The sequence below is a fragment of the Canis lupus genome, chromosome 37 (genome assembly GCF_011100685.1).
Source record: "Canis lupus familiaris isolate Mischka breed German Shepherd chromosome 37, alternate assembly UU_Cfam_GSD_1.0, whole genome shotgun sequence".
In the NCBI taxonomy this organism is placed as follows: Eukaryota; Metazoa; Chordata; class Mammalia; order Carnivora; family Canidae; genus Canis; species Canis lupus.
The window spans coordinates 693,535-718,315 of NC_049258.1; the positions used below are offsets into that span (position 1 = coordinate 693,535).

The 24,781-nt window shown below is 48.8% G+C and overlaps 1 protein-coding gene and 1 long non-coding RNA gene across 37 annotated transcripts in view; one reads left to right on the forward strand and one right to left on the reverse strand.

Annotated features, from left to right (window-relative positions):
• Positions 1-24,781, forward strand: part of C37H2orf88 (chromosome 37 C2orf88 homolog) — a 228,880-nt gene that overhangs the window by 181,316 nt on the left and 22,783 nt on the right. For all 36 annotated transcript variants that reach the window (XR_005385035.1, XR_005385032.1, XR_005385039.1 and 33 more), the window contains one exon: positions 20,031-20,240. The gene's annotated coding sequence lies outside the window, so the exon portion shown is untranslated. The remainder of the gene's footprint in view (positions 1-20,030; positions 20,241-24,781) is intronic.
• Positions 15,291-20,752, reverse strand: LOC106558329. The gene is made up of 4 exons (XR_005385063.1): positions 19,483-20,752; positions 18,925-19,065; positions 16,710-18,704; positions 15,291-16,015 (listed from the first exon to the last, which is right to left on the reverse strand). It is a non-coding gene; the product is annotated as an uncharacterized LOC106558329 (long non-coding RNA).

The window sequence follows — 24,781 nt, forward strand, 5'->3', positions numbered from 1 at the left end:
GGCCCCTGCAGCCCCACCCCCCGCCCCCCTGCAGGCCGCACTCCCTCCCCCGCCCCCCTGCAGGCCACTCCCCCCAGCCCTCCCCCGCAGGCCGCCCCCCCCCCCGTCCCCTCTTCCCCTTCCCCTCTGCAGACCCCTCCTCCCCCCTCCTCCCTGCAGGCCGCTCCCCCCCCCCGCCCTCCCCCTGCAGACCATCCTACCTGGGGATGGGGGGAGCAGGCCCGGGCAGAGGCGGGGCGGGGGGGGGGCAGTGCCCAGGGCGGGGGGTGCCCGCCAGCCCGGGGGCGGGGGGAAGGCCTCGGACAGGACCCGGACCCGAGCGCCGAGACCACGTGAAGGACCTTCAGGTCCCTTTTAAACGCGACGAGCAGGGACTTTGAGCAAAGGGACCCTGCCGGGTCCCTGATGGGGCGCCGGGGGCTCGGGGTGAGCGCGGCCTCCGGCCCAGGCCGTGACCCCGGGTCCTGGGTTCGAGTCCCCCGTGGGGCTCCCCGCGAGGAGCCTGCTGCTCCCTCCGCCTGGGTCCCCGCGTCTCTCTCTGTGTCTCTCACGCATAAATACATGAAATCTTTAAAAAATAATAGCGACAGCTGTGTCGGGGAGGGCAAGGGCCACGTGGCGGGGCCCAGCCTGGGAGCAGCCGCTGCCTCCTCGCCCGGCACCGGGGGGCCTGCGCTCGCTACACCTCGACCAGAAAAAGGACAAAGGGCCCTCGGGGCGGGAACACGACCGACCCCGCTCGGGCCTCGCCCTGCAACGTGCAGTCGGTGCAGTGGCCCCGGGGCAGGCTTCTCTCTGCGCCACAGCCCTGCTACCCTCCGGTGAGCTCAGCCTTCAGTGCCACTGCAGGCCGCCCCACCCCAGGAGCTCCCGGGAGGCTGTCAAGAGGGGGGCCACCCTGCGCGGGTCACCCCATCTGCCAGGAGACTCCCCTGACCAGCCTGCAGCCTCCTGGTTCCTGCCACACTGCCACGGCCAGGCCTCGGGTGGCAGGAGGGCGTCTAGGCCTTGGGTGATGGAGAGGCTTGCAGGCCTTGGGTGGCAGGAGGGTGTCCAGCCTCGGGTGGCAGGAGGGGGTCCAGGCCTCGGGTGGCAGGAAGGGGTCCAGGCCTCGGGTGACGGAGAGGCTGTGCAGGCCTCCGGTGGCAGGAGGGGGTCCAGGCCTCAGGTGGCAGGAGGACGTCCAGCCTCAGGTGGCAGGAGGGCGTCTAGGCCTCAGGTGACGGACAGGCTGCTGCAGGCCTCGGGTGGCAGGAGGGTGTCCAGCCTCGGGTGGCAGGAGGGGGTCCAGGCCTCGGGTGGCAGGAGAGCATCCGGCCTCGGGTGGCAGGAGGGGGTCCAGGCCTCAGGTGACGGACAGGCTGTGCAGGCCTCGGGTGGCAGGAGGGCGTCCAGGCCTCAGGTGACCAAGAGGCTGTGCAGGCCTCAGGCAAGTTGCCTCCGCTGCTTGGAGGCCAAGGAATTTGAAATTTATCTTGTAGGAAAAGAAAAGCCACACTGAACTTTCATAGTTTTCTAAACATGCTGGGACACCCGCTCCCTCCTCTTGGGGACCCCCCCCAACAAGCTCCTAGTCACCCTCTGGCTCTGGCGGGTCCTTAGTGTCCCAGGAAGCCTTCCCAGGCACTAGAGCGAGTGAACCATACTCTGTATTACGTGGGACTCGTGCTGTTCTCAGTAGCCACGTGCTGAGCTCTGGCCTCCCTTCGGAGTCCGAAGTCTTTCTTGGAGAGCAAGAGCTTGTATTCCTGTCATTTCCTCGGTCCAGATGCAAAGGACTCCATTGTTCTTTTTTTTTTTTTTTTTTTTTTAGTTTTCAAGTTCCACTAAAAAATAAGGTACCCTAATAAAAAATTGGCAAATCGGAAGTACAAGATTTGCAATTTCCTTTGCTAACACCATGTTACTTTGCTAGTTTATCCTTTGCTCTAAAAATCGGCACCAAAAAAAAAAAAAAAAAAAAAATCGGCACCAAATCCTAAGAAAACATCCCATTTTTATTAGTCTTAACTTTTTGATCCAAATGTCAAAATATTCATGATATTTATCAAAATAAAAAGATTACATTGAAGTCCCATTCGTACCCATGCCTTTTCACCCTTTCCCTCCAGCTGCTACAGATTATTATTTCTACTTGTGTTTTGTCCTCGCGGTGTTTCCTTATGCAGGTAGGAGTGGTGTTGTTTTCCTGGCCATCTTACATAGGAGAACTTAAAATATATACTGTTATTATTCTTTACTGTTTTTATTTTTTAGGATTTTATTTATTTATTCATTAGAGACAGACACAGGCAGAGAAGCAGGCTCCTCGCAGGGAGCCCCACGTGGGACTTGATCCCGGGACCCCAGGATCACGCCCTGAGCCAAAGGCAGATGCTCAACCTCCTGAGCCACCCAGGTGTCCCTTCTTTACGGTTTTTTAACATGAAGATTTATCCTGGAGATGTTTCCAAGTCAGTAGTTGATAGAGATGTTCCTGACTGTTTCTTGCAGATGCAAAGTTTCCTATTGTAGAAATCCCCCATGATTTATTCAAGCCGTCCCCTACTGCTGGATCCTTATGCTCCAATCTTTTTGATTTTACAAACAATCCTATATCTCGGTGTAATATTCATTTGTGTTTTTACCAGTGAGGTTTGACATTGTCTCATATGTTTAGTGACTATTTGTGTTCTTTTTCCTGAAAAAGAAATGTATTTTGAGGTTATTTTTGTGTGTGCTGTAAGAAAGTGCTCCGTTTCAGCTACCTTGGAGTGTAGCTCTTCGGTTTTCCCAACACCATTTATTGAAGAAACTGTCTTTTACCCATTGTATGTTCTTGTCTCCTTTATGGAAGATTATTTGACCATCCAATTGAGGCTTTTATTTTATTTTATGTGTCTGTTTTTGTTTCGGTGCCATACTGTTTTGATTACTGCAGCTTTGTCATATAACTTGAAATCTGGGATTGTGATGCCTCCAGTGTTTTGGGGTTTGGTTGTTTGTTTTCTTTTTTCAAGATCACTGTGGCTATTAGGGTCTTTTGTAGTTCCATACAAATTTTAGGATAGTTTTTTCTGTAAAAAATGCTGTTCATGTTTTGATAGGGATTGTATTAAATCCATAGATTGTTTTGAGTAGTGTGGACATTTTAACAGTAATGGGGCGCCTGGCTGGCTCAGTCAGTAGAACATGCAACTCTTGATCTCAAGGTTGCAGGTTTGAGTCACGCATTGGGTATAGAGATTACTTAAAAATAAATTCTTTTAAAAAATCAATATTTGTTTTTCTATCCCATGAACATGGAATGTCTTTCCATTTGTTTTTGTCGTCTCCAATTTCTTTTATCAATGTTTTATAGTTTTTAGAGTATAGACCTTTCATCTGTTTGGTTAAGTTTATCCTTAGGGATTTTTTGGTGCACTTGCAAATGGAATTGTTTTCTTAATTTCTCTTGCTGTTGCTTCCTATTACATCGATTTTATATCCTGCAGTCTTACTGAATTCATCTATCAGTTCTAGTAGTTTTTCAGTGGAGTTTCTAGGGTTTTCCATATACAGCATCATGTCATCTGCAAATAGTGGAAGTTTCACTTCTTCCGTACCAACTTGAACACTTTTTATTCCTTTTTCTTGTCTGATTGCTGTGGCTAGAATTTCCAATACTATGTTGAATAAAAATGGTTAGAGTCGACATCCTTGTCTTGTTCCTGATCTTAGGGGCAAAGTTCTAGTTTTTCACCATTAAGTAAAATGGTAGCTGGGGGTTTTTCATATATGGCTTTTATTATGTTGAGGTATGTTCCCTCTAAAGCTACTTTGTGGAGGGTTTTTATCATGAATGGATGCTGTCCTTTGTTAAATGCTTTTTGATCATCTATTGAAATGATCATATAAGGATTTTTAAAAAGATTTTATTTATTTATTCATAAGAGACACAAAGAGAGAGAGGCAGAGACACAGGCAGAGGGAGAAGCAGGCTCCGTGCAGGGAGCCTGATGCAGGGACTCAATCCCAGGACCCTAGGATCACGCCCGAGCCAAAGGCAGGGGCTCAACCATTGAGCCACCCAGGCATCCCCATCATATAGTTTTTATCCTTTCTCTTGTTGATGTGATGTATCATGTTGATTGATTTGTGAATATCAGTATCACCTTTGCATCCTGGGAATAAATTCCACTTGATCATGATGAATGACATTTAATGTAGTGCGGGATTCAGTTTGCTAATATTTTGTTCAGGATTTTTGCATCGATATTCATCAGAGATATTGGCCTGTACTTCTCTTTTTTGTAGTGTCTTTATCTGGCTTTGGTGTCAGGGTCATGCTGATCTCATAGAATAAATTTGGAAGTTTTCTTTACTCTTCTATTTTTTGGAATAGTTTAAGAAGAATACATTTTTTAAAATTTTTAAGTAGGCTCCATGGGGCTTGAACTCACAACTTTGAAATTATGCTCTACCAACTAAGCCAGCCAGGCACCCTAACTCTGCTTTAAATATTTGGGAATATTCATCTGGAAAGCTGTCCAGCCCTGGACTTTTGTTTGTGAAGAGGTTTTTTGATGGCTGATTAAATTTATTGCTGGTAATTGGTCTGTTCAAACTTTCTACTTCTTCCTGATTCAATTTCTCTTTATTTTTTGCATTTCAATGACTGGAATTTATCCATTTCTTCTAGGTTGTCCAATTTGTTGGCATATAATTTTTTGTAATACTCTCTTACAATCCTTTGTATTTCTATGGTGTCAGTTGTTATTTCTCCTCTTTCATCTGATTTTGTTTATTTGACTTCTCACTCTGCCTCTCTCTCTATGTATCTGGCTAACGGTTTATTAATTTTGTTGATCTTTACAAACCAACTCCTGGTTTTATTGATCTCTTGTATCATTTTTTTAGTTTATATGTCACTTATTTTTTGTTCTAATGTTTATTATTTCCTTCCTTCCACTGGTCTGGAGTTTTGTTTATTTTTTTTCTAGCTCCTTTAGCTGTAAGGTTGGATTGTTCATTTGAGATTTGTTTGTATTGTGGTAAACTTCCCTATAAGGGTGCCTTGTTGGCTCAGTCAGTTAAATGTCTGACTCTTGGTTTTTTTTTTTTTTTTTTTTTTTTTTTTAATTTTTTAAATTTATTTACGATAGTCACACAGAGAGAAAGAGAGAGAGGCAGAGACACAGGCAGAGGGAGGAGCAGGCTCCATGCACCGGGAGCCCGATGTGGGATTCGATCCCGGGTCTCCAGGATCGCGCCCTGGGCCAAAGACAGGCGCTAAACCGCTGCGCCACCCAGGGATCCCCTGACTCTTGGTTTTGACTCAGGTCATGATCTCAGGGTCCTGGGATTGAACCCCACATCAGGCTCTGCACTCAGTGTGGAGTCTGCTGGAGATTCTCTCTCTCTCCCTCTCCCTCTTCTTCTGTTCCTCCCTCTGCTCTCTCTCTAAAATAAATAAATAAATAAATAAATAAATAAATAAATAAATAAATAAATAAACCATACATGCATACATACATAAATTTTAAAAAAAACTTCCCTCTTAGAACAGATTTTGCTGCATCCCAAAGATTTTGGACTATTGTGTTTTCATTTTCACTTGTGTGCATGTATTTTTTTATTTCCTCTGATTCCTTGGTTGACTCATTCATTATTTTATAGCATATTATTTCACCTCCATGTATTTGTTCTATTTCTAGATTTTTTAAAATAATGACTGATTTCTAGTTTCATAGCATTATGGTCAGAAAAGATGCACAATATGACTTTGTTTTGTTGTTTTTTTTTTTTTTAATTTGCTAAGACTTATTTTGTGGCCTCATATGTGATCTATTTTGGAGAGTGTTGCGTGGATTCTTGAAAAGATTGTGTATTCTGCTGTCTTAGGATGGTGTGTCCTGAATATATCTATTAGATCCATCTGGTCCAAAGTGTCATTCAAAGCCAGTTGCCTTGTTGATTTTCTTTTTGGATAATCTATCCATTGATATAAGTAGGGTGTTAAAGTCCCCTACTATTATTGTGTTACTATTGATTACTGCCTTTGGGTTTGTTATTAACTGTCTTATGTGTTTGAGTGTTCCTATGTTGGGTTCATAAATATTTACACTTATTATATATATATATATATTAATTTTTATTTATTTATGATAGTCACACAGAGAGAGAGAGAGAGGCAGAGACACAGGCAGAGGGAGAAGCAGGCTCCATGCACCGGGAGCCCGATGTGGGATTCGATCCTGGGTCTCCAGGATCGCGCCCTGGGCCAAAGGCAGGCGCCAAACCGCTGCGCCACCCAGGGATCCCTACACTTATTATATATTCTTGTTAGATTGTTCCCTTTATGGTTATATAGTATCCTTCTTTGTTTCTTGTTACAGTCTTTGTTTCAAAGTCTATATAGTGTCCTTCTTTTTCTCTTGGTACAGTCTTTTTTAAAAGCCTACTTTGTCCAATATAAGTCCTGCTACCCCAGCTTTCTTTTTCACATCCATTTGTATGAAAAATGCTTCTCTATCCCTTCACTTTCAATCTTCAGGTGACTTTAGGTCTGAAATGAGTCTCTTGTACGGGGCACACAGCTGGGTTGGTTTTTTTTTTAATCTCTTTGTTGCCCTATGTCTTTTAATTGTGGAGTGTTTAGTCCATTTACATTCAAAGTAATAGTTGATAGTATGTACACACTGCCATTTTGTTACTTGTTTCATTGACTGTGTTCATAGTTTTTCTCCATTACTTTCTTCTCTTGCTCTCTTCTCTCACAATTAGTTGGCTTTCTGTAGTGATATACTTGGATTCCTTGCTCTTTATTTTTTTGCATTTCTAGGACCGTTTTTTTTTTTAATTTAAATTCAATTAGCCAACATATGGTACATCACTAGTTTCAGATGTAGTGTTCAATAATTTATCAGTTTGTATAACAACACTCAGTGCACATCACTGGTTTTTGATTTGTGGTTACCATTTGGTTTGTATATAACATCTTCTGCATATAGCAGTCTGTATTAAGTCGATGGTCACTTAAGTTTGAGCCCATTCTTTACTCCCCTTTCTCCCACATTTTAGGTATATGGTGTCATACTTTGCAATCTTTCTTTTTTAAAGATTTTATTTATTTATTCATGAGAGACAGAGAGAGAGAGACAGAGAGAGAGAGAGGCAGAGACACAGACAGAGGGAGAAGCCGGCTCCATGCAGGGAGCCTGACGTGGGACTCGATCCGGGGACCCCAGGATCACGCCTGAGCCAAAGGCAGGCGCTAAACCACTGAGCCACCTAGGGATCCCCGGCAATCTTTTATTTTGTGATTCCCTTGACTGATTTTTAACTCCTTTTTGTGCTTTCTAATTTTTTTCCTACTTATGGTCTTTCCTTTTCCCTCAAAGAGTCCCCTTTAACATTCCTTATAGGGCTGGTTTAGCAGTCAAGAATTCCTTTAACTTTTGTTTGTCTGGGAAACTATCTCTTTTCCTATTCTGAATGATCACCTTGTTGGATAGAGCATTCTTGGCCGCAGGGTTTTTTCCTTTTAGCACAATGACTATATCATGCCGCTTTCTTTTTTCTTTTTTTTTTTAAAGATTTTACTTATTTATTCATAGAGACAGAGAGAGAGAGAGGCAGAGACACAGGCAGAGGGAGAAGCAGGCACCATACAGAGAGCCTGACGTGGGACTCGATCCAGGGTCTCCAGGATCACGCCCTGGGCTGCAGGCGGCGCTAATCCGCTGCGCCACCGGGGCTTCCCATCATGCCGCTTTCTTTTGGCCTGCAAAGTTTCTGCTGAAAAATCAGCTGATAGCCTTATGGGGTTTGCCTTGTATATAACTGTTTTCTTTTCTCATTGCTTTTTAAATTCTCTATCACTATTCTTGCCATTTTAATTTACTATGTGTCTTAGTATAGACCTTTTTGGGTTGTTTTGCTAAAGGCTCTCTGTGCATCCTGGGTCTGGATTTCTGTCTTCTTCCCCAGATTCAGGAAGTTTTTAGCTATTATTTCTTTAAATAAATCTTCTGTCCCCTTTTCTCTCTCTTTTCCTTCTGGAATATCTATAATTTGAATTTTATTAAGCTTGATGGTGTCACTGAGTTCCCCAAGTTTAGTTTCACTTTTTTTTCTTTCACCTATTCAGTATGACTGCTTTCCGTTACTCTATTTTCCACGTCTCTGATCCATTCTTCTGCTTCCTCTAGTCTCTACTATTTAGGGATTCCTCTAGTCTCTACTATTTCTAATGTATTGCTTATTTCATTTATTGAGTTCTTCATCTCTGGTTCTTTTTTATGTTTTTGGTCTCTTTATTAAGGGTCTCACTGAAGTTCTCCACTCTTTTCTCGAGCCCTATGAATATCTTTATGACCATTACTTTAAATTCTCTATCAGGTGTATTACTTATCTCTGTTTCATTCAGCTGTCTTGCTGTGATTTTGTCCTGTTCTTTCATTTGGGATATGGTCCCCTGTCTCCTCCTTTTGTCTAATTCTCTGTGTCTGTTTCTGTGTGATAGAAGAGTCAGCTATGTCTCCTGGTCTTGAAAGCTGTAACCTTATGAAGAAGAGGTCCGGTAGTGCCATGCAGTGTGATGTCTCCTATTCACCAGAACCTGCACTTTAGGGGTGTCTCCTAGGTGTGCTGCATGTGCTCTAGTATCATGGTGATGTGCATTTGCCTTCAGTGTGGTCATCTGCAATGGTTCTCTTTGCCTATTATGGGCAAGGTTTTATTCCTGTGGTGATAGTAGGCCAATCTGGGGCCTTCTTGGGCTTAAGTTGAGTTAGGTCAGGCATTAGCCAGGGATGCAGTAGCATCAAACTGTAGGGGTTTTCCCCGTGTTGTCCCCTGAGAAATGTTCGTTGATAGGTGGGGCCTGTAGTCAGATCAGCTGCCCCCAGCCTGCTGCTGGGGTCTGAATCTGATGGTCGTGTGTGGTCTTTTCCTCTCTCCAGGGATGGAGTCACTTTGGAGTTGCACTGGCCCCTGTCAGAGATGCTTGCTCATTACTCGGCTTGTGAAACCATTTTGGATAGGCCGCGGCCAAGAGCGTATTGGAGAGGTGGAGTCAGAGGGGTTTGAGGGTGTAGGACATGGGGATCATTAACAATGATCTGCTGTGGGAGGGGACCTGGAGCTGAAGCCTCGCGTGGAGCTGGCGTGTCCACAGGAGAACTCGGGGGGGCAGGTACATTGATACCTCATTAGGTAGGGGGTGTCTGCAGTGTTGGTGTTTATGCTGGGGTGCACAGGAGGGAAATAGCACCTGCCAGCTCCTTTTCTCCTGGAGAAGTCTCCCAAAGATTCTTGTCCCTCCAGCAAATTCTCTGGGCTTAGTAAACACAGCTCCCTCTTATATATCCTAGCTGTTTTTCACATTTCTGCCTCTATATTGTATCTTTATGGGGCTGTTTGTTGTACTGTGTCTTTAAGGGAGGGGACTGAATTTTCTCTTATTTTCTTGGCTTTCCAAAAGCCAAGCCATTAATTATTAAAGTTCCAGGTTTTAAGTCCTGCTGATTGTGAGAACTCACAAGAAATTTGGTCCCTCTTATGTTCAAAGCCAAATGTTGTGGAGAGTCCTGTGAGAATTTCTCCCCCCTCTCTGTGCCCACAGCCCCCTCCGCCTGCAGACGCTCCCTGGAGTCTGTTAGCTCTGGGCCACATGTGTGCCCCTCTTGCCCCCTTCCATGCAGTCCCTTCTGTATATTTAGCTGTGGAGAGCTTGCTATGCCAGTTTTCGGGTTGTTTCCTGGGTTATTTACGCTTACCTGAATCTTATCTAGTTGTATCCAGAGGACAAGTGAACTTAGGGTCCCCTAGTCCCCTTTCTTCCCCTGAAGTCTACACTTAGAACCACTAATGCCCAGTGATTGTAATTACTGTAGCCTGTTTCAGTATCTGGGAAGGGTAGTAACCTTATCGCCTTCTATCAGAATTTTCCGGGCTATTTTTCTTTGTTCATTTATTTTTTCACAAGAACTTTAAAATTGGTTTATCTAGCTCCATAAAAGCATCTGTGTTTCTATTATTATTGTTCCTTGGTAATTTATAAGCATAACCCACTGCTTCATGATATCGAATCTTCCTATCAAAAAAACACAGCATATCTTTACATTTGTCCAAATTAACTTTTATATCCTTTATATTAGAACAATTCTCTTTTAGGTTCTGCATAGTTCTTAGTAAATATCCCTTGATTATTTTGGATTTTGTTGTTGAAATGGGGTTTACTCGTCCATTATTTCTAAGTCAATTTTGTACATGTGTATATTAATTCTGTATGTTAATTAATTACTCTTTATTAATAAGTTCATATTCTGCTGGACGCTGGTAGGCTGGGTCTGAGGACCTGGAGGGGGTCCCACAGGACTAGCCAAAAGGGTCCTTGGCTTCATGCAGAATGGAAATTAAATGGGAGTGAGTAGGAGGTAAAAGCAGAGTTTATTGAAGATCTAAAAAGAGCAGATAACAGAGCAAGTGTCCAAGAGACTCAGAGAGGAAAGGAGGGGATCTCACCTTTGCTTGAGATCTGGGATTTTTTTTTTTAATTTTTATTTATTTATGATAGTCACAGAGAGAGAGAGAGAGAGAGAGAGGCAGAGACACAGGCAGAGGGAGAAGCAGGCTCCATGCACCGGGAGCCCGATGTGGGATTCGATCCTGGGTCTCCAGGATCGCGCCCTGGGCCAAAGGCAGGCGCCAAACCGCTGCGCCACCCAGGGATCCCGAGATCTGGGATTTTTATTGAGGATAGAGTTCTCACGCACATGTACATGACTTCTCAGGCATCCAGGAACTGGCCAGAACAAAGACCAGGGTCCAGGTGTTATTCCTTGGGGCCAGGGGGTCTTGGTGTTGAGACGCCCAGCTCCAGGAGTCTGCAATGTGCATAGGATAACTCCCTCCGGTCAATCTCACCTGGTCCTTCTCTAGAAGTTATTTATCCTACGGAACCATTAACTCCTTGCCCCTTACAAGGAGGATTATGCTCTTTACAAGGCATGAGTGACGTGGGGTGGAGAGTTTAGTCCTAGCAAGAACAGAAGCAGGAAGAGGGAGCAAAAAGCAGATTTTTATGGAGTCCTTCAGGTTCCCTGTCTCCCTGGAAACTTGCTGAATGTTTCTGCCATCATTTTCATTTGCCATCTCTTGGAAAACCCAAGATGGTACAATCATACCATCTACAAACATAGAAGTAGTTTTTATTTTTCCCAACTGTTATACCTTTAATTATCTGTGGAATTGGAGGTATTAGGCAATCAATTAGACAGTATGAAGTAGTAGTGGTGATTGGGGGATCTCTCTATTTCCTGACTTTAGGAGGAACATCTCCAGTGTTTCTGCATTAGGAAATACGCCAGCCTTGGGGTGATATAAAATATGTATAAATATATAAAGAAAGTTTTCATCAAATTCCTTTCCAATAACCATGTACATGAAAACAATTTTTCTCCAAGGATTTATTACTATGCTAAAATACATCAATATATTTTGTACAATTGAGCCAATTTTGTGTAAGTGGCGGAGGAGGATCCCCATTTGATTATGATTCATTATTTTTGTAATGTAGTTTGTTAAAATTTTATTTTTGTCGATATTCAACAGTAAAATTGATTATCTTTTTTTACAATACATCAGGTTTTAATATAAATGTTATAATTTATAAAAATGATCTGGAAGTTTTAATTTTTCTCAGATCTGAGACAGTTTAAATAGTATTAGAATTACCTGTTCTCTAAAGATTCCTTTGTGAAATAAGACAACGTACTTGTGGGAGTAGAATAGATATTTGCGACATATATAAGCAACAATTAGTTTACAACCATTTCTTTAGGATTTCCCTCAATTCTAACACACAATTTTACTATTACCTTGAAGTGTTTAACCTTGGTATTCTTAGCTATACTTATGCTACTATGATCTAATTTATCTATTTCAATGGAAATTGAGCTCTGTAGAATTTCTAAATCTGCTGGGGCAAGTTTTGGTTGATTCTTTTTCTGGAAAATTATCCATTTCATCCAGGTTTATTTGTTTTTATAGTGTTGTGCAAAGTAACTTATTAATCTTCTTTGTTTCTGTGGTTATTTCCATCTTCCTATATCTTTTTTTTTTTTTTGACCACTTGACCTGTGTTGGATTGGAAAGTATGTGGAAGTGTCCTATTTTTAGTGTGTTTCTGTTTCTCTTTGTATATTGTATAGTTTTTACTTCATGAGAGCTATTGCTAAGTTATTTGGTGTATAGATATTCATTTCTGATCTTCCTTGTGAATTTTTACCTTTAGCATTGAAGTCTTTTAAATCGCTTTTTGCTTTGAATTCTATATTCACTGATATTAAAACCATGGCCCATGCTTTCTTTGTGTTCATATTTGCTCATCCTTTCATTTTTATCTTTACTGAATTGCATTGCTTTAGGAGTATCTCTTGCTTACAGCCTAGGGCTGAGTTTTGCTGTGCAATAGCAGTATAACTTGTATCATCCTCACAAACCCCCAGTGTCACATTTTCTTATGTTCCTCTGGCCTAAGCAAGTTACACCATTGACTCTAGATTCAAGAGTTGGAGAAATAAACTCCACTCCCGGAGAGAAGTTGTAGTATACTGTGGCCATCTGGGCAAGGACTAGGACCCCTCCAGGCAATGAGGTGGACCGCCTATGAGGGAGCTGACGGGGAGTGAAGAAGAGATACACACCTATGGGCAGAACTTCCACCTGAGACCCGCGTCCAGGGCTTTCCTCAGAAGCCTTTCAAGCACTAGAAGAGAAGGCCAGCTTTTGAATGAATATGCGGTCCCCACAGTACATTGATGGCCCCCTGGTGGTAGCCACAGAAGGACTGCAATTCTCCCCAAAGAAAAAAACATTTTTCTCTCTCCCCTCCCCAGTGCATTTGCCCCCAAATACAGAAAAGATAGAAAGATAGAAAGAGGATGAGGAGGGTATCTGGGAGCCAGACACCTTGTCTGTCCTTCTCACTCAAAGCTGACAGAGCCATAGTTTTAGCCAAAGTTAAGGGAGGATAGGAGAACTGTCAATCAGAATTATGTATTTCTGATCATTGGAAATGGCTGAATGGCAGTAGAATCAGGCCAGGATCATTAGAGGAGCCTCTTCACAACAGAAAAGAGGAATTTAACAGAGAAGAGACCGAGGAAAAGAAACCAGAAGCAGAGATGGAAGATGCAGGAGAGAAGGTGGCATAAGTAACGGAGCCCGGTCCTCAAGGAAGCCGAAGGAGTTGGAGCCAATAGACCCTGGACTTGAACAGAAGAAAACAAATTTCATCCTTTAAGAATGGAGGAAAAACTGTGAATAATGATTATGAACACAAGTGATTATGCACAACAGGAGTCTGGAAAGCTGATAACCTCAATTTTCTTCATGAAGTGGGAAGTGAGGGTGTCTGATGAGAATGAGGACAGCTTGGACAATGAGGAAGATTTAGGACATTTATTGGAATACTGATGTCAAAATTGACCTAAGTTGTATAAATAAAAATAAATTATTTTTTTTTTCGCTACTAGGAACAAGTTATAAAAGAGAAAAAAAAAACCCCAAAGGACCATCTAAAAAAATCAATAAAATGTTACATAAAAATATCAATGTTTTTAGATAGATATAATACTAAAACGACATGAATTACCCCAAAACTAAGCTAATATAATCCATTTCTAACCTAAATTTGACTAATATCTGGGAGGAATTGGATATAATAATCTTAAGGGTTGTATGAGATAATGAGTGTAAATAACACTAGTGAGGAATGACTTGTCTTACAAGATTAAAGCATATCCCAACCTCCTTATATTGGCTTTGGTTTTGGCTTAAAAAGAGACAAGTCAGAGGAAAGAATAGAGAGAGCTCAGAAATAGATCCTGGTACATGTGGATATTTGACATATAACAAAAATGGTATTTCAGTTAAAAGAGGAAAGGTGGATTATTTTTTAAATGGTGCTGACCAAATACCCAATTCATCTGGAAAAGAGTATTTCAAAGTAAGTTCCAGATTGATTAAAGAAAAGAAGGAAGAAATAATAGGTTTCATATGCACAGAAATATCCCTCAAGCTGTTGATTAACCAAGACAGCACTGAGAAGCTATGAAAAAAAAAAAAAGACATACATAATTTAAAATTCTAATCCATTTGCAAAGGAACAAACATCACCCTAAAGGAAGTGAATATTGTGCTTCCATAAAAAGTTTAAAGAAGGAAATAATACCTTGGGGGAGATTGAAATACACAATAGAGATCTAAACTATATAAAATGTGCTTACAAATAGATAAAAACCTGAAAAGCCAAAAAGAAAAAAATGGGCAAATGAGATTTAGATAAAGCAAATCCAGGAGACCAATAAACATGGACTCCCCCTCAACCTTGCTAGGAGGTAGGGAAATGCAAATAAAATAACAATGATATCTCACTGCAGAGCCATTAGATCAGCAAAAATGGAAAGTGGAAAGAACTTTGGCTATCGAGACAGGGATGTGCATGGGGAAATGTTCATGGTTCCAGCTTTTTTGAAAAGAAATATGGATTATCCACTGAAATTAATAATATATTTTCCTTTCTCACTCTTAGAAATCTATCCCATGAAAATAAAAATCACTGCTAGCTGAGATACACATATGATCTGAGTGTTGTAGCATCGTTTGTACTAAAGACTGAAAACAAAGCAGATGCCCTCAGGTCAACGACTCCGTACATTTGATCCTCACAACGGCCCGATGAGATAAGCGGTGGTAATTTTACGGGGAAGAAAACTAAATCAGGTTTTTTTAAGTTGCCCAAGGCCTCACGCAACTGTATTCAAAATTACTATTTTTTTTTTCCTATGCTCGTTGAGTTGAAGAGATTTTCATGATACTGTTTGGTATGAAAATGTTAATTTAGAGAAGTGTATATAATTCGATCTCGTTGTTGGACCACCTAAATTCTGTACCCACCCCCACACACTCCCTGGTATGCCATGTATCAGAATGCTTGTGTACGAGGAAGGTTTGCAGGGCTACACGGGAAGGCGTTAACATCATTCCTTACGGAAGAGGCAAATTGACCAGTCAGAGTAAAAAGATTATGGAGGATATAATCCCCTACAGCTATTTATGACTGACGTTCTGAGGGAAGAATGGATTCTACAGGATTTTTGTTTAGCTTGGTTTTTTTATTTTTTATTTTTATTTATTTATTTTTTAAGATTTTATTTTCTCAAGAGAGACACAGAGGCAGAGACACAGGCAGAGGGAGAAGCAGGCTCCATGCAGGGAGCCCAACGCAGGACTCCCATCTGGGGACCCTGGAATCACGCCTTAAGGGAAAGGCAGATGCTCAACCACTGAACCACCCGGGTGTCCTGGTTTTTTTATTTTTTAATTGTATTTTTTAAATAAGTATGCATGATTGAGAGAAGAGAAAGCTATATCCATTGCGGGGGGAATCTAATTAATGGGACTAGAATAATAAGAAATCTAAAAACCCACCTCTAGATTATTTCTCCACATCTCTGGAACTTAGAAAGTCAACACTATTAGAAGGATAGTGATAATAATATACAAGACTTAATACATAAGACTCTAAATATCAGGGGGTTTTAGCAGAGATTAATCTACATTTTAGAATGTGTGCAGACCTTCAAACAAGCAGTTTCATTTAAAAAATTTGGTGACGTAAATTGAACACCAATAAAAAAATAAATTTATTATTAAAAAAACTAAATAAATAAATAAATAAATAAATAAATAAATAAATAAATAAAAAAGTTGGTGATGTACTATTTTTTCCACAAATTGAAACTGTGTTTCAATTTTCAAACTGTTTCACCTATTTAACAGGAAACTGTAAGAATTTGTTTTTATAATTCTGTATGCTTATTTATATATTTTAGACGAGTTTTATCACAAACTGTAATCACATTATTTTTAACATTGTTGATAAAATTGGAAATTCCTGAGATGAGCCACTGGTCTTGTATTATCACTGAAGAGGTTTATCTTCTTGCTGTTGATCTTCTTGATTCACCAAGACAGCACTGCGAAGCTATGAAAAAGGAAAAAAATGACGTATATAATTTAAAATTTTAATCCATTTGCAAAGGATCAAACATCAACCTAAAGGGAGGGAATATTGTGCTTCCATAAAAACTTTAAGAAAGGAAATAGTAGCTTAGGGGAAATTATTTGAAATACGTGATTGAGGTCTGAACTATATAAAATGTGCATTTCTGCAGAAGCAGCCCTCTCCCAGCAGTGAGCAACACGGTGCGGGGGGGGGGGGGGGGGGGCAGGTGCGAGGCCAGGGGCAGGGCCTGCGACTCTGGCCCTGAGGCCACCCCTGGGAGCCTGCGGCCACGGTGGAGACCTGCTGGGACCGGGCGAGGACATGTGGGGCTCCTTAGGGCCCGGGGGAGGGGAGGCCCGGGTGGAGCCTGGGGGCCCAAGGGAGCCAGAGAAGGGGCTGAGCTCGGGGCTTCCCCCGCCCGGGGAGCCAGGGGGAGCCGGATGGGCCTCCACCCACGTGGCACCAGTTGTCTGGGTTTGTACGGGAGCTGTGCCCGCCCGAGGAGCCCTCGCGGCCTGGCCTGGCCTGGCCCGGGCACCTGTGCACCTGTGGCCCGGAAGGCCGAGGCCTCCGAAGGGTTCAGGCAACTTCTGGAGGTGTCTGTCATGCTGAGCTGCTATGGTCTCACGTCTGTAAACCACCCCCCATCACTTTTGTGAGATAAAATAGTCACCTTTTGGTCGTGGGCTGAACCGTTTGGACTCCGTGTCTGCAGTCTCCGTCTCGCCACAGTCGGGCCGAGCCGGTCCGGATCCGGGAAGCAGGGCTGCTAGAGCTCGCAGTCGCGACACATGTGGCCGGGAGGGGCCGCTCCTTCGAGGCCCCGCTGGCCCTTGAGGCCCGGGCCCGGGCCCTTCTGGGTGGAGGAGGCGGTGCCGGAGGACGGGCGAGGTGCAGGTGCAAAAACCCACTGTGGACGGCAGGCCTTGGCCCTACGGGCCTCGGTCGTGGAGCCCTGAGAGCCTGGGCAGCGCCAGACTGGAGCCATCTACGGACCCGGGCCTCCCTGCACATAAGACTTTATTAGACCTTTTATTTTATTATTTTATTTTATATTTATTTATTTATTTATTTATTTATTTATTTATTTATTTATTTATTTATTTTTTAGACCCTTTCTTTTAATGTCCAACTCAGCTTAGGGCGGAGACCAGGGCTGAGAGGCGGCGGCCACGTGGTCCCGGATCGGCCTTAAAGGCGGACTCGTGAGCTCCCAGGGCCGGGCAGGAGGTACTTGCTCTCCTCGTGGGCCTGCTTTGCCCACGATCCCAGTGGTTTCGATCCCAGGCCGCCGGGCCTGTTCAGCTCCTGTTTCTTAAATTCAGCTGCTTTGCGAACACCCGAGGCTTCGGGTGGGTTGACGACAGGGTCGGTCAGGAACCGCCTGCAGACGCCGGAACCTATCGCCGGTCCCTATCGCCGGGCTCTGTGCCCGCCCAGCTTCTCCCATCTGCCTTGATGGCACAGGCTCTGGAAGAAGCCCTGGTTGCTTTTGGTTAAATTCTGTAAGTTCGTAGTCAATAACTATCGAAAAAGTTGACACTATAGAATGTGACCTGAGATCCAGGCCCTGCTATAGAACCGAGGCAGTACGAGCTGCTCCCTGTATGTATCCCGAGTGTATGGATATTTACTGCAAAATATATGAAAGAGTGAAAGGAAATATATGAAAACCGTTAACAAGTTTTCTCTTTGGAAGACACGCTGATTTTTTTATTCCGTTTAATCTCTTCTTTCTCTTCAGCTCTCCCGTCCCACCGAGGGCTGGAACTCACGGCCCGTTCGGCGCGTGCTCTGCGGACCGAGCAGCCGGGCGCCTCCCCTCGCTTTAAGCCTAAAAGGACCAATAGTTAGAGAATTGATTTCGCTCCCGGTCAATCACTTACAGTCTCCGGTGAAACCTAAGAAAATACTAAAGTAGTGGCACGTGAAGGACACGAAAACGTAACTGCAGTTGGCTTCGACTTCTAGAGAAGCAGAGAGCTTCTAGGAGACTTGCAGACTTTTAAAGCTTCCCCATTATTTAGGGACACAACCGGGGCTTTACTTCAGTTCTCTTGATTCATAATTAAATTAAGCTTCCTTTTCCTCCTCAAAATATACACGCATGGCGAAGAGTGACGGCAAGTGAGAGGGGAAACCATCTGATCTGTCCTCCGTGGTTTTCTGAGCCCCTAAACCATCTTCTGTTTTCATAAGGGTCGTGTTCTCAGGCTGGTCTTTTCCAGGCAGGGGTAACTCCGAAATAGGCCACATGTCCCGCCTCCCCATTGTCGCCTGAGGCCCCGGGAGGGGGGGGGGCGGCAGCGACCCTCCCCGAGGCGCCCAGCAGCGGTGCCAGCTGTGCAGGAGGATCTGAATTGTAGCTGCTCTTGACAAGAAGCCTCCCCTAAGTTCAGTAGCAGTGACAGTACTTGAAGGAAGGCTGGACGCAGAGCAATGGCCATACCCCTTCTATTGCCTTGTCAGCCCCGCACGGGTGGCCCCATATGGCCGAACCCAAAACGTGGCCCGCACAGTCCGTAGGAGGCATTTCTGGCGCTCTCCCCGCGGCACACCCAGCAATCCAGTGGACGGTCCACCTAACGTCCTGCAGGGTTTATTTTTTCGAAACACCACATCTGGGCTTCCGAGGCCTACAATCCCATCACGTCTAAATCTGGACGATCTAAAAAAAATAAGTAAATAAATAAATCTGGACGATCTAATTGAAACCAAGAGCAAGTGGACAATAGCAGCTGTGATCATTCCTCATTCCTTTTTTTTTTTTACTTTCGTCATGTCCTTTAGAGATCTGTTAGACTCAGTATAAAACAATATAAGTTGGGTTATGAGATAAAATGTAAGAGTCCAACCCGGAGAACCCCCGCCCCATGACAGATGCTTACGCAGAAGCAGCACGGCACAGTGCAGGTGTCCTCGTTACGTGAGAAAATTATTTGCCGACACAGTGTAATAGGAATGGGTCTGGATTTACTCTTGGACAAACAGGTCTTTTTTTTTTCACTGAGCCGTCAAAAAGAAAAAACCTATAATCAGATTGATATGAGTTTATTATTCAAAACCAGGAACCTGAGGGGCTCAGGCCATCAAGCATCCAACCCTTGATTTCATCTCAGATCGTGATCCCAAGGTCTTGAGATCAAGCCCCACGTGGGGTTCGTGCAGAGCCAGCTTGTCCTCCTCCTTCCCCTCCACCCCCCCGCCCCCCCCACTCTCTGTCTCTCTCTCTCTCTCAAATAAGTAAATAAAATCTTTCCTTTTTTTAAAGAAGACTATTAGTTCTACTCTAATCACAGCCAGAAAAAGAAAGAAAGAAGAAAGAAAGAAAGAAAGAAAGAAAGAAAGAAAGAAAGAAAGAAAGAAAGAAAGAAAGAAAAAAACTGAAAACGGTTTCAGTTCAACTATTCCAAAACCAAGGCCTTTATTTTTGGCCGACATCTTACCGGGTCCATAATTGATGGCCTTATTAACCAAGTTTCCTCAAACTCCCTGCTGCCCAGGATGCTCCCTTCCAGTGCAGAAGACATAGGATTTAAATCCAGAGGATAGGGTGGCCCGGGGGGCCCAGCAGTTTGGCACCGCCTCCAGCCCAGGGTGTGACCCCGGAGTCCTGGGATCGAGTCCTGCATCAGGCTCCCTGCATGGAGCCTGCTTCTCCCTCTGCCTGGGTCTCTGCCTCTCTCTCTGTGTCTCTCATGAATAAATAAATAATAATAATAATAAAAATCCAGAGGATATCTCTGGGTCAAGATGCCTAACGGAGCACACGTGTTTACCTCCCGAAACTCTTTGGTCCCCCTGTCACCTAGTGGGATGGAGAGTAAGCAGGATAGGTCTTCGGAAATAAAGAAGGCCTTTTCCCTGAAAATCTGAGTTGTAACATGAGTGAATTGTTTATTCTAGTATCAGAACTCTTTAAAAATCGGTCACACATGCATTGGTTGTACGAAAACACTTGGTTTAAGCAGAGTATTGTTCTCCTCAACTCTAGGCTGTGAAGCAGCTGGGAAGAGACGGAGTGAAAGTCTTTGGAAGGAAATAAGCCCTGAATGTGGAATGTCCATGAAAGAGAAACTTGTTAAAATTCTATGAAAAGAAGCTTTGGAAAAGACAAAAGAATTGCTAAGAGAGCCACAAAGGCAACCGCTTGAAAGAAACAAATTCTACTAGAATCTCCACTACGACTTTTATGGTTACGGAGGTAAGGCAGTGAGCTGCTGTGGCTCTTGTTTTCTTCTCCATCAGGAAAACTGGAAGGAAAACGTCCCCATGTTCACGTAACAAAATATCAGGAAAATAACCAAGGTGACTATTTAGGAACCTTGCTCGAGATCTGTCAATAGTAAGTAAAAAACAGACTTAAGGTCTGATAGAGGCATCAGAGGATTCCTCTGGAGCTTTCTTCAGTTGGGCACAGGGGAGCATTTTTAGGAGAGATTTCAGTGAAGGTAATTCTGGCCGTGGGGCCCAGCCGTCAGCGTTGATGGGTTAGAGGTCGGATGGGAAGACTGCCGCCTGGAACCACAGCCGGGTTCAATAGGCTACCGTGTGCGGACAACTGAGACTTTGACTCAGGCCTGGGTTCAAATGCAGGTTCTACCATAGGCAGTTACCTTTTCTTTTCCATTTCGTCATATTTTTTTTGTATTTTTTTTATCGGAGCTCAATTTGCCAGCATAGAGCATATCACCCAGGGCTCATCCCGTCCAGTGCCCCCGCAGGGCCCGTCAGCCAGTCACCCCGTCCCCCCACCCACCTCCCCTTCCACTACCCCGTGTGCGTTTCCCAGAGTGAGGAGTCTCTCATGCTGTGTCTCCCTCACTGATGTCTCCCACTCAGGTTCCCTCCTTCCCCCTATAATCCCTTTCACTATTTCTTATATTCTCCGTATAAGTGAGACCATACGATGATTGTCCTTCTCCAACTGACTTCACTCAGTGTCATACCCTCCAGGTCCCTCCACATGGTGGGTGTTCGTCATGGCTGCCCCCACTCACCCCACAGCTACCGACGCAGCTTTCCACTGACTTTCACAGAAGCGACGCTCCCACGAGCATCAGGGAGGATGCAGTGGCCGGGCCAGGCCAGGTGGCCACGGGATCAGGGTGGGGGGCAGATGGGCCTGTCCCGGTCCCCACTGGCAGGTGCCAGGCCGGCCGTGCAGGGGCGGCAGGGGGCCCAGGAGAGAGGCCGACAGCCGGGCAACAGAAGCCCTGGGGGACCAGCAGGATGGGGTCCCCAAGAGGAGGGGGTCTGGGGCCGCCGGCTTCCCGTGTCCCAAGCCCCCCTGTGCCCCGGGTCCCCCCCACCTTCTGCACCTGCAGGGCATGCAGGGCCCCCCAGGGAGGAGCCCCCTGTGCCCTGGGTCGCTTCCCCCCCACCCCCGGCTCTGCACCTGCTGGGCACCCATGGCCTCCCGGGGAGGAGCCACCCCCAGGCCCCTGCCTCTTCCCTGTCACTTGCTTTTCCCGCTTTTAAAAGTCAACAGGAGGGTGGGGGGGTGGCTCCCAGGTGCAGGCTCGGGTCCCCCAAAAGCCCAGGGTCCCTCCCGCCGTCTCCCCCCTCTGCCAGCGGCCCCGGCTCCACCAGGATGGGGGGGGACAGCCTGGCCTGCAGATGGAACCCTCCCGGAGCCCCAGGATGGGGGGGCAGCCTGGCCTGGGGGTGGACACCCTCCCGGAGCCCCAGGATGGGGGGGCAGCCTGGCCTGGGGGTGGACACCCTCCCGGCTCCACCAGGATGGAGGGGACAGCCTGGCCTGCAGGTGGAACCGTCCGGGAGCCCCAGGATGGGGGGGCACTCTGGCCTGAGGGTGGACACCCTCCCGGAGCCCCAGGATCGGGGGGGGGGGGGCAGCCTGGCCTGGGGGTGGACACCCTCCCGGCTCCACCAGGATGGAGGGGACAGCCTGGCCTGCAGGTGGAACCGTCCGGGAGCCCCAGGATGGGGGGGCAGCCTGGCCTGAGGGTGGACAGCCCCCCGGAGCCCGGGGCCTGGCGCCATCGCTTCCTCCTCCACGCATTGGCCGCTGAGCCCCGGGGGCGGGGACCCCTGCCCTCGTCCCAGAGGAGCCGAGTGTCGCTGAAGGGAGTGAAGGGGTGCCGTGCTCCCCGCCGCCCCTTGCTCCTCAGCGTCCCCCACGGTCGTTTGCACGACGCCCGCAACACGCGGGCCTGAGCCTTGCTTCTGTTGGCCCAATCCAGGGGCGGACACGGAAAACCCGAGCTCGGCCGCCAGGAGGCTCCGCTGCCTCACGTCCTGGGTCAGACCGCGCCGCCTGGGAGTTCCCCTAGACCAAGGGCTGCACCCGGGGTGCGCCCCCAACCACGTCGCCTCCCCCAGCACGGTCCTCCCGGTGCACGCTCCCTGCCTCCCAGCTCGGGAGCCCGGGCGGACCTGCGGCCTGAGGCTCCGCCGCCCGCATGTCCGGCACCCGCGGTGCTCCTCCCTGTGCTCCTCCCCGGGGCGCCTCCTGGGTGCTCCTCCCGAGTGCTCCTCCCCGGGGTTCCTCCTTAGTGCACCTCCCCCGTGCCCCTCCCTGTGCTCCTCCCCCATGCTCTTCCCCGCTGCTCCTCCCCGGGGCTCCTCCCTGTGCTCTTCCCCCATGCTCCTCCCCGGTGCTCCTCCCTGGTGCGCCTTCTCCGTGCTCCTCCCCGGGGCTCCTCCCCGTGCTCCTCCCCGCGCACCCCCCCCCGTGCCCCTCCCCGTGCTCCTCCCCGTGCCCCTCCCCGTGCTCCTCCCCGTGCCCCTCCCCGTGCTCCTCCCCGTGCCCCTCCCCGTGCCCCTCGTGCCCCTCCCCGTGCCCCTCCCCGTGCCCCCCCGTGCCCCTCTCCGTGCCCCTCCCCGTGCCCCCCCGTGCCCCTCCCCGTGCCCCTCCCCGTGCCCCCCCGTGCCCCTCCCCGTGCCCCTCCTCGTACTCCTCCCCGTGCCCCTCCTCGTACTCCTCCCCGTGCCCCCCCCGTGCCCCTCCCCGTGCCCCTCCCCGTGCCCCTCTCCGTGCCCCTCCCCGTGCCCCCCCGTGCCCCTCCCCGTGCCCCTCCTCGTACTCCTCCCCGTGCCCCCCCCGTGCCCCTCCCCGTACCCCTCCCCGTGCCCCTCCCCGTACTCCTCCCCGTGCCCCTCCCCGTGCCCCTCCCCGTGCTCCCCCGGGGCTCCTCCCCGCGCTCACCTCCGCTGGTGTGTCCCGTCTGGGCGTCCGTGTCTCCGCGCGAGGCGGGGAGGCGTCCCTAAGGTCCCCGGGGCGGGAGCCTCGCGGGGCGTCGCAGCCGCAGCCCACCCAGGGCGCCTCGCGGGCGTCGGGAGGCTTTTCCCGCCGCGGGAGCCTGAGCCGGGCGGGCGGCCGCGGGGGGAGACAGTTCGCTTAGGGGCCTTGTGTCTGCAGGAGCAAACTTGAAAAAGGTCCTTGAGTGTTTGTGGATAGAGAAGCATGAAACAGACGTGCGCTCAGGGCAGGCTGGAGGGGAGGGCAGGGCCCCTGGGGTCGGGGCGGGGGGGGGAGGAGGGCGGGGGGAGGAGGGCATGGGGGGGCCGCGGGGGCTCCCGTCCCGAACTCCTGGGTTGTGTTTCCTGCCGTGAGGCAGCAGCACCCGGGACAGTGGGGCGACGGGCGGGGGCGGGGGGGCGCGGAGCGCGCTGGGCGGCGGGCCTGGGGCGGGGCGGGGAGCGCGGCGGGGGCGGGGGCGGGGGCGGGGCCCGGGCCCCGCCGACACCCCGACCTCCAAGTGCCGCCGCCCCAGGGGCCGCCCCGCAGCTCCGCACCCCCGCACGGCTCCGCATCGCCCCCCCGCCCGGCTCTGCACCCCCGCCCGCCGCAGCTCCGCACCCCCCTACCCCGGCTCCGGTGCCCGCCACGGCCCGGCTCCGCACACCGCCCCCCCTCACCCCCTCACCCCTGCTCCGCTCCCTCACCCCCCTCCCGCTCGGCTCCCCCTGTCTGGTGCACCGGCTGCCCCGCCCCGCTCCCTCATCCCCGCCCCCCCCACACCCGCCCCGCTCCCTCACCCCCTCACCCCTGCTCCGCTCCCTCCGTCCCCCCGCCCCCCTCCTCCCCCCCGACCGGGCCGCGCAGCCGCCGGGCCGTGGCTGCTGGAGGCGCCGCCCGCAGGTGGGCGGCCGCGCGTGTCCGTGGCCCCCCGTCCCCCCTGGCGGCAGACCCCGGAGCCCGGAGCCCGGAGCCCAGCCGCCCCGCCAGGCCCCCGCGCCCGCCGCCGGAGCCCCAGGGAAGCACCGGCTCTGCGCCCCCGGAGCCCGCGGACTCGGGTAACAGGTGCGGCTGCGCCCCCGGAGCTGGGCCCCGGGGTCGGAGAGCTCCGCGAGGCCCGCGGGCGGGGGGCACCCAGGGACCCGAGGAGCGCAGCAGGACCGCAGGACTGAACCCGGGGCGGTCCCCGCGGGGTCCCCGGGCGAGGCGGTGGCTACGGCCTCGGGGAGGGGCCGGCGCGGGAGGACCCGGCGCAACCCCGCGGGCAGCAGCTGAGGCCGCCGCCGCGCCGGGTGGGGACGACCTGGGGCAGCCCCGGGACCTGGAAGACGCGCATCCCGGCCTCTCGGCGCCTCCTGCCGCCAGACATCACGGCCAGGACCGCCCGGGAGGCCGCTTCCCAACCCCACGCCGACCTCCGGTCGCCTGAGCATCCCCCCCCCCCCCCCCCGCGGCCCTGCGGGGACCGAGCTCAGCACCTGGAGCGCCCCGCCCTCCTGCCGCGCCGAGGCCGCCCCCGGACCCGCTCCTCCTCGGGCTCC